The sequence below is a fragment of the Anthonomus grandis genome, chromosome 8 (assembly GCF_022605725.1).
Source record: "Anthonomus grandis grandis chromosome 8, icAntGran1.3, whole genome shotgun sequence".
Lineage (NCBI taxonomy): Eukaryota > Metazoa > Arthropoda > Insecta > Coleoptera > Curculionidae > Anthonomus > Anthonomus grandis.
In genome coordinates, this window is record NC_065553.1 from 8061365 (window position 1) to 8075248 (window position 13884).

The 13884-nt window shown below is 30.1% G+C and overlaps 2 protein-coding genes across 3 annotated transcripts in view; one reads left to right on the plus strand and one right to left on the minus strand.

The window, feature by feature from the left end:
* LOC126739916 (frizzled-2) overlaps positions 1 to 2104 on the minus strand; it is a 198236-nt gene extending 196132 nt beyond the window's left edge. For both annotated transcript variants that reach the window (XM_050445743.1, XM_050445744.1), the window contains exon 1: positions 1958 to 2104. The gene's annotated coding sequence lies outside the window, so the exon portion shown is untranslated. The remainder of the gene's footprint in view (positions 1 to 1957) is intronic.
* LOC126739918 (uncharacterized) overlaps positions 1 to 13884 on the plus strand; it is a 110356-nt gene that overhangs the window by 16427 nt on the left and 80045 nt on the right. The window contains exon 2 of the mRNA XM_050445747.1: positions 2281 to 2436. The gene's annotated coding sequence lies outside the window, so the exon portion shown is untranslated. The remainder of the gene's footprint in view (positions 1 to 2280; positions 2437 to 13884) is intronic.

Genomic DNA, 13884 nt, shown 5'->3' on the forward strand with positions numbered 1-13884 from the left:
GATTTAAAAAAAAATAAAATAAACAAATTACGCACTATATCCATTTAAGTTATGCTTTGTACATGGACAAAATTTTAATCAAGGTTTTAGTCTAAAATATTTTTACTAAAGTACTACTTCTAATAAAGTAATATTTGTCTAAAAAATTTATAACTAAAACTGAAAGACACTATTTCTAAACGATCCAGACACTATCAATAAAATGAAACCATGATATTGAAAATAGAGGAAAAAATTGAATTTAAATGGAATTCTTATTTATATATTCCTATCTCAGTCTAAAAATTAGAGGGGAATGGGAATGAAATAATATTTTTCTGGTATAATTAGATGACCTGAATCCAAAGAATACTACTTCTAGACGATCCCGACACTATCAATAAAATTAAACTATGATGTAGAAAATACAGGAAAAAAATTGAATTCCCATTTATATATCCCTATCTCAGTGTGAAAATTATAGGGGAATGAGAATAAAATGATATTTTTCTGGTATAATTAGACGAACTTAACCCAAAGAACACTATTTCCAGGCGATCCAGGTACTATTGTTAAAATGATACCATAATATAGAAAATAGAAGGAAAAACTGAATTATCATTTATATATCCCTGTCCCAATCTTAAATTTAGAGGAGATTGGAAATGAAGTGATATTTTCTGGAATAATTAAATGAACTGAACCCGAAGAATACTATTTCCAGACGATCCAGGCGCTATCAATAAAATGAAACCATAATATAGAAAATAGAGGAAAACATTTAATTCTCATTTATATGTCCCTATCTTAGTCTGGGAATTAGAAGAGTATGGGAATAAAGTGATGCTTTTGGAATATAATTTGACAAATCACGCAAGAAAAACACTTTGTAGGGAAAGATAACTTAAAATTACTTGAATCAGTTAGTAACAACAGAAAATTAATGCATACGAAAGTTATGCAATATTCCAAAATCAAAAAACCATTCTTAACAGAGATAAAGATCCAATCGCTTATAGTCAATTGTAGAGCTTCTTAGTGTTTAGGATTTGTTGAGCCATGCTTTATTGCATTTTTCGCTCGATTAGTTACATCCAAAACCAATAAGGCAATATTTTTCAAGCACAACAATGGTTTCGTGTTAAATTAAGCATGATATCCATTTAAGTTATGCTTTATACATGGACACAATTTTAATCAAGCCTTTAGCTTAAAATATTTTTACAATAAACCAACACCGCCGAGTTTTTCAAAATCACCCTAAAATATAAAAAAACCGATAAACCAACAAAACTGGGCAACTCGCAAAACTGAAATACCGTGAAGCCATTGTTACCCTGTCACCCCCACAGGACAGATCAGAGCGTGCTTTGCATTTCAATGGACGTTTTAGGTATTTAGGGGACAGAATTCCCAATTTGGTTTTCTCGAATTAGGAAAATTTTGCGAGGAGGGTAGATTTGAAAATTATTTTATATTAAAATGGCCGAGTTGATTATGACTATTTTAACTCACAACCAAATTATGTTAAGTAAGACTGAGTTATGATACCATTCGTGTTAATAATTTTGATTTAGATGATAAGTTATTAGCATATTTGTTACAGATAACCTCATCTTTAATTATTAAAAAACCTCTTAGAACTGTCACGTTGAGGTACACTATCAATAACAAAATCAAATCAATCATCCGTTCCTATCGTATATACCTGTTTGTGTAAAGGAATACCTCGGTTCGGTAGCTGCCAAGATAAGATAACGCCATATTATCGACGAGAAATAATCCCTTTCGCTTCTACACTGAACGCTTATTTATATCCAAACTTATACGTTTATATATTTTTTATTAGAAAAAAAAAACAAAGTGAGTAATATCACAAGCTTTTATAATGTCCAAATTATATCATAATAATCAAAAGCACATGCATTAATATTAAAATGTGTTTTGAATTCTGTGGCTTGATTGAGTGGACACTCACCTTGACCAAATGCGGTTTCAAAAGAGGCGGATATTTAATACCAATGAGGAAGTTCAAATGTTTTTGGCAAAACCACCAAAGTCCTTTCACCTATAATATACTTAATGACACTGGAAACTTAAGAATTGTTTTTTTTTTTAAAAAGTCCAACGGCCTAAGCGCCCGTACGTTCACGTGGGCCGTCTGTCACTTTTGACATGTAAACAGATCGATATTTTATGAATCGGATAGACATGATAACAGGAGGACTGATAACGGCGAGACGATCGCGCTTAGACTGTTGGTAGGATTTCCCTTTCGGTTTGATAAAATATTTTATATAGCGGGAGATAAGCTGCCGGGTGCGAGAAGCGTCGTCGCGCATACGGAACGACGTCGCGGCGCGTCGGCGGCGTCGCTCGTGGATCGGCGTTGCGAGGTGCAGCAGCCACCAGGGGCGTCGTGAAGGGTGGTCGTTGGCAACGCAACTAGGAACGAATGTGAGTACACCAAGGGTTGACAGGGAATATTTAATGTTAATATTCATATAAAAGATAGAGGCTTATAGTGTTACATATTATAGTAATAATAGGCAATTTAAGTCAAGGATATGAAGGTTGAATTGCTCAGACTCCATCGTTACAAAAATCTTGAAGGGAGATCTGTCATGCATGTTCTAGTAAAAATGTCACTAATTATCAAATTCGCTCCATATACTGTTCTGGTTCCATTTTTAACCACCTTGATAATCCTACGTGACTACTCAAAAGCCCCTCATGCACAAAAAATCCTATTTGCAACCTAGTCCCAAATTCTGTCCCAGGATGTATTTATTGATGTTGCTCAAATTAAGAGAGATTATCTTTATTCAGTTAACAAAGTAGCTCTAAGTTCATTTCAAGAACAAAAATTTTGAAAAAAGGTTGTTTTGGTTAAAATCATGGTTGCAAATCTTACAAGTTCTAATTCACTAAGCATTTCTCAAATCACTGTATAATGATGGTAGATTCTTTCATTTCATTAAGAAAGACCTTAATGAGTTCTCCTTCTGGTTGTAGTTGGTCTACTAAGGATAAAACATTCTTCCTCTCCATTTTTAAATGTAGTATGAGACTTTATAAGTATTTAAGACATTCTCACTTTCCAGTACTTTCTTTGAATGCGGATACATTAAGTCTATTCTTAAACATATTAAGTTACAAGCGCAGTCTGTGAATGTAAATTTATTTAATTTCTGTGTTTTTTTTACGAAAAATCTAAGCAAAGAATTTCTGGTTTTGAGGATTTGGGTGAACTTGGCAAATTGCTTATCTGGCAAATCAGGCTTTGGTTTTTATGGTAAAAAGCCTCAGAAGATATATTATCTTGTTTAAAATATTTGCAATCCATTGATTGGTATGAATGTTTGCACAAGCATCTGTGATCAGAATACCACATTTATTAAAAAAAAAATATTTTATTATTGTTTTTAAATCATTGTGTACTTTATTATATTATGCCAGGGATTAAGTTGCTTATTAGAATTTATATATTTTTTATTTACCTACATATATATTTGTGTTATACCTGGCCGTTGTTATTCAATTTATGGATAATGAGAAAACAGATTTATTTTAAGAAATAGGTACAATTTCTGCTTTTGTTATAAGAGTTTATATTTTGTTTTCCATAGTATGTGTTAATTTCTTTTATTACTTAAGGATAAAATCCGAAGTAAAATATTTTAGAATCATATTTTATATATAAGTGTGCTTATTACATGTTTCTGATGTTTCTAACACTTATGAAAACGAAAAAAAAGCAAGTAAATTTTTCTGAAAGAAATATGCTTTACACCTGCAATAACTCCATATTCGTACATAAAAGTATCTATATCTAAATATCTTCAAAGCCCAGACATTTTTAAATTGATCAGCATATTGTTAATTTTTAAATAAAATGAAATTCTTTTTAAATATATCTCTCATCACGCTTCAGTTAACACATCAACGTCTCTAATTCTGCAAATGACTTCAAATTCCAATATCGCGCAATAGATGAGGTTTAAATTTCCCGCCACACGCTACCCAGTTTGATCGTCCCCGACGTAGTGAACAACGTCAATAGATCTGTCAACGGAATTTCTATCTAATCATTAGGCAACACGCAGTTCTCTATATTGGTGTACCTATGTGGTCTGTGATTCAGATATTGACTTACATTAAGAGGCTTATGAGGTTTATGTACAGGCACAAAACAGTCAATATAGAGAAATGCGGGTTGCCTTGTTAACGGCAAGATTTTCTCTAGCCCTCTACTAAACGTGAAGTTTGTAAGCCATAAAGCGTAATCCAATCCGGCGCCAAATTCGAATTCAATAAAACGCGGGAAATTCAAATTCTAAGACGGGCTTAATTTGAGAAAATAATGGGTAAATGTCATAGCCTACGGGTACTCCAAGAGATTAAAACAAATTGTTTGCAACCTGCTGTTTATATTTTTTAGTTAAGGTATTTTTAACTATTCATACTGTAATAATTACTATCAATATAAATATAATATACACGGTGTGCCCAAAAGGTCTTTACAAAATCTCTCCACATATTCCTGAGATCAAAATAAGCCGATTTAAAGTAAAACACCTTATTCGAAAACTGCTCCGATTTCGATCTACACGATGGTAAAAATCGATTTTTTTTTTAAATTTATGAACATTTTTAACGTATTTTAAAAAAAAAAATGCTCTTTTGTTAAAACCCGCTAAAATTAGGCGTTTTCGCGATAATTCGGTTTTTAGAGTTTCTATGTCGAAAAAATTTAGTTGTTTTATTTAGACCTGAAAAGAATTCATAAAACAATATGGTTTTTATAAAAATTATTTTAAATTGTTTAAAAAGAAAATTAAAATTAACTCTCTGCATAAGTTCTATATTACACTTTTACGAGATATGGAACTTATATATTAGCAGAACTATGAGCTGTTTAGTGAATCAAATAAATTATCCATCAAATGACAAAACTTAGCAGTGTAAATCGCTTCAGATTTTAATTCGCCTGATGAATAAAAAGTCCCAATGGTACCTACCATTAAGTGGCTGTAACACTAGCTAACCTTCATTGCTAAAAAGGTGTCATTACATTTTTCTCGTTAAACTTGTTATGTCCTTTTTAAATTATCCACTTGAAAAGCTTGCTTTATATACTCCATTGATAACTTTCCTTGGTAAATTTAATTTTGTTTTTAGTAAGTGCATTTCGGATGTTCTTAATTAAATGTGGTACATCGAAGATAGCACAAATAAATTGCCCATTAATAACAAAGTGATATGGAGTTGGCTTGTTGTCAATGTACTCAATAATTAACTCTTTTATAGCGGCTATATTAGTACTACCTTGATCACAAATAGTTGCACAGACCTTTATTCCAATTGACTGCAAGTCATTTATGGAGTTATTTATTAGGTTTTTTTTAAACCTCTTTCTTAACTGTGTGTTCTATAAAAAAATAGGTCTTTAAAACCGAAACTGTTAGAACTGAAATTCTTTGACTTTTTCATAAAGAAGTCCAGAACTTAGAAGATATTTCATGATGCATCAAGGCATCTCAACGATCTAGTTCACTCAAACTTTGCTTGCAATTTAGGTATTCCAAAATTGGTTTGATCTGTTAATAATTATGAGGTATTACTTGTTTTCTGTTCATGAGTTAAGCTATCTTTTGAAAGAGCAGCCTTAACAAGAATGCCTTTTCTATTCTCTAAGAAAAAAGTATATTTATTATTAAATTAGTAAAAAAATATTATACTTAATTTAATAATGTGTCCCTTGGTCTGACACCACTGTTATGGCGCTAAATAATATCTTGTAATATATATTTGAAACCAAAAAAATTAAATTCTTTTATTGTAGAAAAATTCGTCTTTTTTCAGACCATGTTTATAAAGAACTGACGACTTTTGATCACAAAGAGCAGCAACCTACAACAGAATGTACACGGAGTTGATGTCATGAAATATTTTGTCAAAAATAAATAAAATAAAGGTTAAAAACTTTACCCGGATCTTAAATAATACAGTAGGATTCTACATGGATTATGTGGCAAAATGAGGTCAGAGTTAAATTCTCTAATTTATTTTAAAAGTTAATAGTTGAAAGTATGCGTTCTATTTCTAGCCATTGGAGACCAAAATAAATTACCCAGTAATGCTCAATATTTAGCAGAACTTATCATATTTCTGGATAGACTCTTTGAAAGTCTTAGTTTTTAAACTGGCTCTCAAGCTGACGCCAAACTTGAGGAAAGAGCGGTTTCAAAACTTTAAATGTATAAAGAATTTTGGAGCAATTCTATAGGAATCTTGTAGACTATAAAAATCTAATTTTACTTTTAACAGTTTTATTATATATATACAGCAATATTAATTTTTTTGTAACGCCCTCTATAAATTCTACTTTGCAAACTTTGTTCTTTTATACAACAAGGTTCCTAATTAAATCAAGTTGAAAGCTGATACATTGTGGAATTTAGATGAATTTTTAAATTTTATTTAATGTTTTAACAAACGTGTACAACTTTCTATAATATAGCAATATATTTTCTGAATATTTTTTGCTTAATTTCTGAAACCCAGATCTACTTGAATATAATTAATTTAAAATTTAATTATGTGGGCAAATTTGAATTTCGGTCTACTATACCATGCGCTTAAAAATAGTGTGAAATATATGGGTATTTCAGACATTATAGTATGTAAATAGAGAAAGCGATAAATGGAGGACTCTTTATAATACGAAGATTAAATAAATAGTTCTCATAAAAAAAGTACTAATTTAACACTCTTCTATTTCACACTTTGCGCAAATTTTAAGCTCATGGTATAGTAGAGCAAAATTCAAATTTGGCGCCATAATCGCATTTCAAATCTTCCGCTATTATGACGTCATAATATTATTTTCGCTTCCGTTTAATACTACTCCTCGACATTCAGAGGGCGCAACATGACGGTTCGGTGTTAACGCTTTATGCAGGTTTTCTATCAAAGAAGTATTAATCTGTCCTTATGTTTGATAAGCTATAGGTTGAATGGCGAACTTTAAAAGAAGATTTTCTGTCTCATAGAAAATATTAAATAAAAGTAAATAAATAAATAATGTCTGTATTAAAATCTCTGTATTAAGATCTCTTAAAACTGTACTTTATTTTAAACCAGTTAACACCCAGTTAAGTTGACATTTCTAAGCATGGCCCAACTCCTCTCCTTATATAACGTTGTTTTATTCCAAAACTTGCCACAAGTATTAATTTTCGCCCCCCACAAAATAAGAATCGACAAATGAAGTTCTCGACGGTTGTCATTGTATTACATGTCACCCATCCCCTGTCATTCCAAAGGGGGACATTTCAAATGTGATTTCTGTATATCGATGGTAATTTTTATCACCCCTCCAAATATTTCTATAATGGACCGTCGCAAATTCAATTTGGCCCGAGGACGTAAGGGCCAAATCCACTGGAATAACTCTGAAGCCACTCAAAATCCAATTATTGTACTTGCTGCAGTTGTCAAAATTGATTTCTGTGCAATTGTGCGAATATTATTTCTGATAACAACCGAAACCCCCAAGATTATAGGGATTAATTTTTTTAAAAGCATTTTTTTTTTATAAAAGAAGTGATTTTAGTTACCAAATATTCCCCATCAAAAATCACTTAAGATTTGAATAACAAACTTAGGGAAAATTAGAAATTCCATTTTCGTTCCGAAAATTAAATCTCGCAAGTGTCTAAAAAGCGGAAAATGTTTTTAAGAGCTTCCCAATAAATTAAAAGTCCATTAATGTAAATAGGCTTTCCCAAGTTTCTTGAGTGGAGAGACGAGGATTTTGAGGAAATTACCAGTATGATTAAATTTTATTTAAGTTTCATTTTTTTTATCACAACTGCCAATAAGAATCTATTGTGTTGATCAAAGCAAATTAGAAAAATACACACAAAACAGTAATTGAAAATAATCATTCTCTGGTTTATTTGAAATTCAAACTTCAACAGCCGTTTTAAGAAACAATTGTGAATATTTAAATAAATACAAAAACATATTAAGACACCTATAAATCAGTGCCGATGAAATGCAGGTTAAACATCAATCGGTACGATCGTAAAAGACGATATTTTGAGGTCTTTTATTGTATCAACGTTAAGAGAAACACTGTTACAACACAGTAAAAAAAAAATTATCGAATTTCACCGATCATATATAGGGTTTTGGAGATCGCAATATAAAATAAAGAGGGACATATTCCATCTTTCTATTATATCACCATAAAAATTATATTATTTAAGTGTGTTTTCTAGTGTACTTTTACAAACTCATTAATCTATAAAAAAAACTTATGTAAGTAAATCTGAAGTGCTTCTCTTAATAGATAATAATAAGACCAAAGGATCTTATAATGGCAGCATTTTTATTTCTCCTTTAATTACTTTGATAGCTTTACGATTTGTTTTATTATGCTTCAACAACGTCAGATTGCGCTGTAAAAAAAAGGGGACAAGCGCACGCGTCATGGTTATACACGTGTAATTGAAAGTTTTCGTTATTTTACTACCGGGCAATAAAAGTCTTAATTCAATTAGGATGCAGTATAAAAATGTCTCTAGCACTCAATTAAAATGATATAAAAAATGCTTTATTTTTAGTAGCGTGCTATGACGAGCGACATAAGGGTTTTAAGCAGATATAACATATTTTTATAATTTATCTGCTTAAAATCAGTATAAAATAGTATTTGTAATAAAACACTAAGTGCATGGTCCTTTAGGTCATCTAACATAACCCTTATCGGACTCCTGGAGTCCATCAATCACGTGACCGTACATTTAGTTGACCCCCGGAACACCGAAATAAAACACGCTCGTCGTTTTTGGAGGGTGGCACGACGTAATCATTTTTTTTTTAGAAAAAACTGCTCGGATGAATATGAGTGAGAAAAAACCTGTATCTTTATTAATGCATTGAGATGTAAAAAACTTAACAACATGAAAGAAGTGAAACTACCATTGAAGACCAGAAGTGAGCCTACTAGAATTTTTATGCCCAACTTTTATGTTAACAATTACTAGAAATACTGAACTTTTTACCTTTTATAAATAAAATCAATATTTTCAGAATTGTATTCTTTTTTTAATTTTCTATTGATTTAATTATTAATTCGTCTTCGTTTTCTTGTGATACCATTAAATTGCAACAATTTCTTATTTCGTATTTTTTTATAGTAGAATTTTTTAAATTCATGTTACGTACATCTGTTAACGTTGAATATTGATTGTTGAGATTTTTTTTTGTACATTTTAAGTACATTTATTGAGACATCGCTTTTCAAGAAATTCCTACTTCAGAAATAGTATTCCTTTTATTCGCATTTAAAATATTAAAAAAAAAATATGTATATAATTTTCAAGGTAATATGAGCATTATCAAATAGTTTGCATTATATCAGGACTTTGCATTTTAAAATTAGTCCTTAACACTTAAATGTTTACATTTAATATACGCACAAAAAATATTCTTGTTACATTAATGATAAATTTTCTTAAGCATTTTTGTTATATTTTGGCGCCCAACGTGGGTGTCAATTTTTGTGAAAATGCTAATTTTTTCTTCATATTTTTCGTTTACTAATATATATAGTGTTTTTTTTTCATAAATTGACATTGACACTTTCTTGAACACTTTTTTGAACTACTTTAAATTTGTGCCATTAATATTTTACCGCCCAACAAACCTACTTAAGGATTATTCTTTAAGAAATATTTGTAATTTTAATATTCACACTTTAAAATTTCATTATTGAATATAAATATGCTATTATTGGTACGTATTAGGTATAAGCATAACAAGAGTATGTAAAAACTTAAGTTGAGCAGCAAAAATGAGCCAAGGTGAAAAATCTAAAACAAACAGAAAATAAAACCCAGGTTATATTATTAATAACCAGGTTATTATATATTAAAGTTAAAGTATTATTAATATGCGAATTGGATTGATCAATTTCTCGCTAAAATATACCCCATTGTATTTATTTTATTTAACTGTAACAAATACAAAATTACACCAAAAAACTTTAAAAAATAATTTTTTACATTTTATTCCAAATTCTAGATTGACAGGATGCTAAACAGTATTTATTTAAATCATTTTTAGGGCGCAAAAAATTAAAAATCAACTTTTCAAAAAAAAACGCATCTACAGCAAATGTTCTAAGTGACCATCATTAACCACATGACAAAATCCTAGCCTATCATAAAATTATTGTATAGAGTCCTGAACTGGCACTAGCGATATATTTCTTGCTATATCTCTTATGCGCCCTTTTAATTCCTTAATTTTTTAAGTCTAAGCTAGCTTGTATGTATTTTTCTTAATATAGCTCCCATAGAAAATTGTCGCGTGAATTCAGATCCGGAGATCTAGCCGGCCAATGCACAGCTTTTCCCTCTCCCTAACCACTTGTTGGGAAGGACTTCATTAAAGTACTGCCGTACTTTTCTTCTAAAGTACGCATCGTCCTGTTGTGGAATATACGGATCCTCTTGATTTGAAAACATTAGTGCTGAAGCAGAAATAAATTCTAAAGATAAGAAATCTGAACATAAATCTGCACTTAGATTTCCTTTTAAAAGATATGGCTCTAAGATCCTATGAATCATTCCCATCCATACGCTTATTTGACCTTTTCCGGATACTGGGTACGTTCTTCAATATTCCAATGTGTTTTCTTGAAAACAGCGACGATCATTTTATTTGTTAACTTCTCTACTTAATAAAAATATAACGTTATCTGTACATATAATATTGTCTAAAAAATTTGGAATTTGGTTGCAAAACCTTATCATATTTTCACAGAATCCTAGGCGATTTTTAAGAAGTTTTTGTACATAGGAAACTTCAAATGAATGGTAATGCTTCTTATTTTAAATATCTAAATATCGATTTTTTTAATATTTTGATCTTTTTTTGCCAAATTACGTAAAAACGTATAAAATAAGAGAAAAAACGATCTTTCGGTTAGTTTTACGAAACATTTTTTACATTGGCATGTTCTCGAAATGTTTTCTGAACTTTGCTTACAGTTGATTGTGTTATGTTCAAATTTGAATATTTTTCATTAAATCATTTGCAAACCTCTTGATTCCTTTTATATTCCTATAACTAGCGATTTTTAGAAGATCAGTTCGTTGCTGCTCCATTAAATACACCATTTTTTATTCCGAAATAATAGTCACAGTTTAAGTAATAATCATTTTATTGCAATGATATTGACGTTGGCAGTTTACCTTTTGAAGGTATTCTTCAATGCACTTTATTGTTTTAATCAAATGCTCAATTTATAGAATGTTGAATGTGCAAATTAGTCACATTTCGACAGTCAATACCCCAAAAACGGTTATATTCGGATTTTATTACTAAAATTTAAGCATGGTATCAAAATACGATCCTTACAAAATATAAATTATATAAAAAATAGATTGGAAATATATTTAAAAGGTAAGTGATTACGTGGTACCACTCGGGACCCATCGTAATGAAATACGCTGACCAAAACTCCGGTGCGTCGGTTTAATCTTTAATCTCTTCCGCCCGAGTCATGTCTAGGTCCAAAATCCATTTATTCTACCTCTGAAAATGGAATTTTCTAGTTTTCTCATCAACAGGTATATACGGAGCATCAAAGTAATTGATTTTATTTATGTTGGAAATCTGGGTTTAAGTCAGGAATCTTTTCAACTCGGATTCTATTCACCTTTACATTTAATTTGGCAAAGTGTGCGGCTCTAAGCATGTCTAAGCAGTATTGCAACTAATAGTGTAGCTAGAATTAATTAGAAAACAGAGTGCCTTATTATCTTGGGGTTAATTTCTAAAAATTTGCGCAACTATCCTAAAGATTTTACCATATATATTCGTTTCTCAAAGAAGTCATTATCATTCTTTGAGTAGTTATAATTTATCCACCCTCGAATATATCTTGTCACCTAAGAAGAGCTCTACAGAACTAATTCTGAATTCCCCAGTCATACAAGAAAAGTCGATTCAATGTGAAAATCTTAACTTAGTTTTAGGAAGGCCTACAAGACATTTCCGCCCGACTTTGGGTCTATCTTGATCGAAACTGATAAAATTTCGTCGTTCCCCCCCATATTTGCCCCGGGGCTAGAATGCAGTAATTGCGATTTGCTATATATGAGCCCCCGATTCGAGGGTCGATCTCTCAGGAATTGATCGACGTCCTGGAATAACTGATTAGGGGACGAAATGTTACCGAGTGTTGTCAATTTGATGGGCTGTGAAAAATATGTGCCTTGTTTAATTTACAATTATAATTGAGGATATGACGTACCCCTAAGCACGTCATATTTTAAAACGTATACATACAGTTTTATTATCATTTTCATGAAAGGTGGTTTAACTTCAAAGATTTTAAGTAGTGCAAACAGCAGAAATGATGAAATAAAATAAGAGTATTATACATATATGTAGATACATAATTATTAAGTATGTGTTTACAAATCGGAGTCACTTCACAATTTCCAGATTTAGTTATATCAAGCAAATGAGGCCGATGACCAAATTCTCGATATTACCAACGAATAGTAAAAAAATTGACATGCCTTGTCGAGTTTTCTTAAATGTATAACCTTGAAGTGCGGTAATAATAATATTTTCCACTTCCTATGGCTTTTCCCTATTTAACAGAAAATAAAGCATCTTTAAAAAATGTATTTTTTCGCTTTGGTATTAAATTATTTTAAAATATTCTATTTATTTGCTTAAAGTTAAACTGAACTACTAATAATGCGCTAGAAAACGGGAATTGGCAGGATTAGTGAGTAGTACTACTCAAGATGATATTTTAGTCATTAAATTCTTAAAAAAAAATGTTAAATGACTTAATTTGTAGAATTCTAAATCGTGGCAATTATATTTTCAGACAAATTCATAATAATCATTTAAACGTATTGTTAAAAATATAAGTTCATTTTTTTCTAAATACGTAAATAAGTGTATTTTTTTCTTCCTTTTGAGATAGTATTTTCTAAATTGATTTTTACTTTGAAAGTGGCGTAATAGGCAAGAGCATAAGTAACTTATAATATTAATTGAGTGAAGTAGAATTATTTCAGGTTGGCAATTCTTTTTTACGCAAAATTTATAATTACTTTTTTCATGATGTATCTATCTACTTAAAAATAAGAATATAAAGTGCCAGCTCATTTTACAAGAAATAAATTCAAAGAAAGAAAGAAATTAATTCAATTAAAACCAACCAAACTTTAAAGCCTTTTTAGTATAGGGAAAAATATTGAAATTTCATATAGTGGACCTACTTTACCATTATAATTCAAATTAGAAAAACGTCAATTTTATCCAAACAATATTAGATGAAATTGTTCTGAATAATTACTGTTTTCCGTCCCTATTATCCAATCTAATAACCCTATCTTTATAATAAATATTTATATATAAAATTTTAACAAATTTAAATAAACAGTATTAATTAATTAATACTGTTTATTTAATAATAAATTTATTTAATAGAAATTCTTTTGAAAAATCACTATTTTTCGTCCATAATATCCAATCTAATATCACTGTTTTTGTATTAAATATTTATTCATATACATATATCATTATATCAAATTTAAATAAATAGTGTTATTAGATTGGATGTTAAGGACGAAACCAGCTGTTATTCATCCGTATTATTTTGGAAAACAATGATTTTTTAAAACAATTTCTTACTGGTAAGTTGTGTGGGGGGGTAAGGTAGGGTTAATGAAAAACGATTTTTTTGCAGAAAATATTTGCCTGAGAAACAAATGCTTTTTAGACAATTACAGCTGATAAATAAATCTATGGTTTTCGTACGTAATCTATCAATTTAACTTTAGGATACTTTTTATGCCTTAC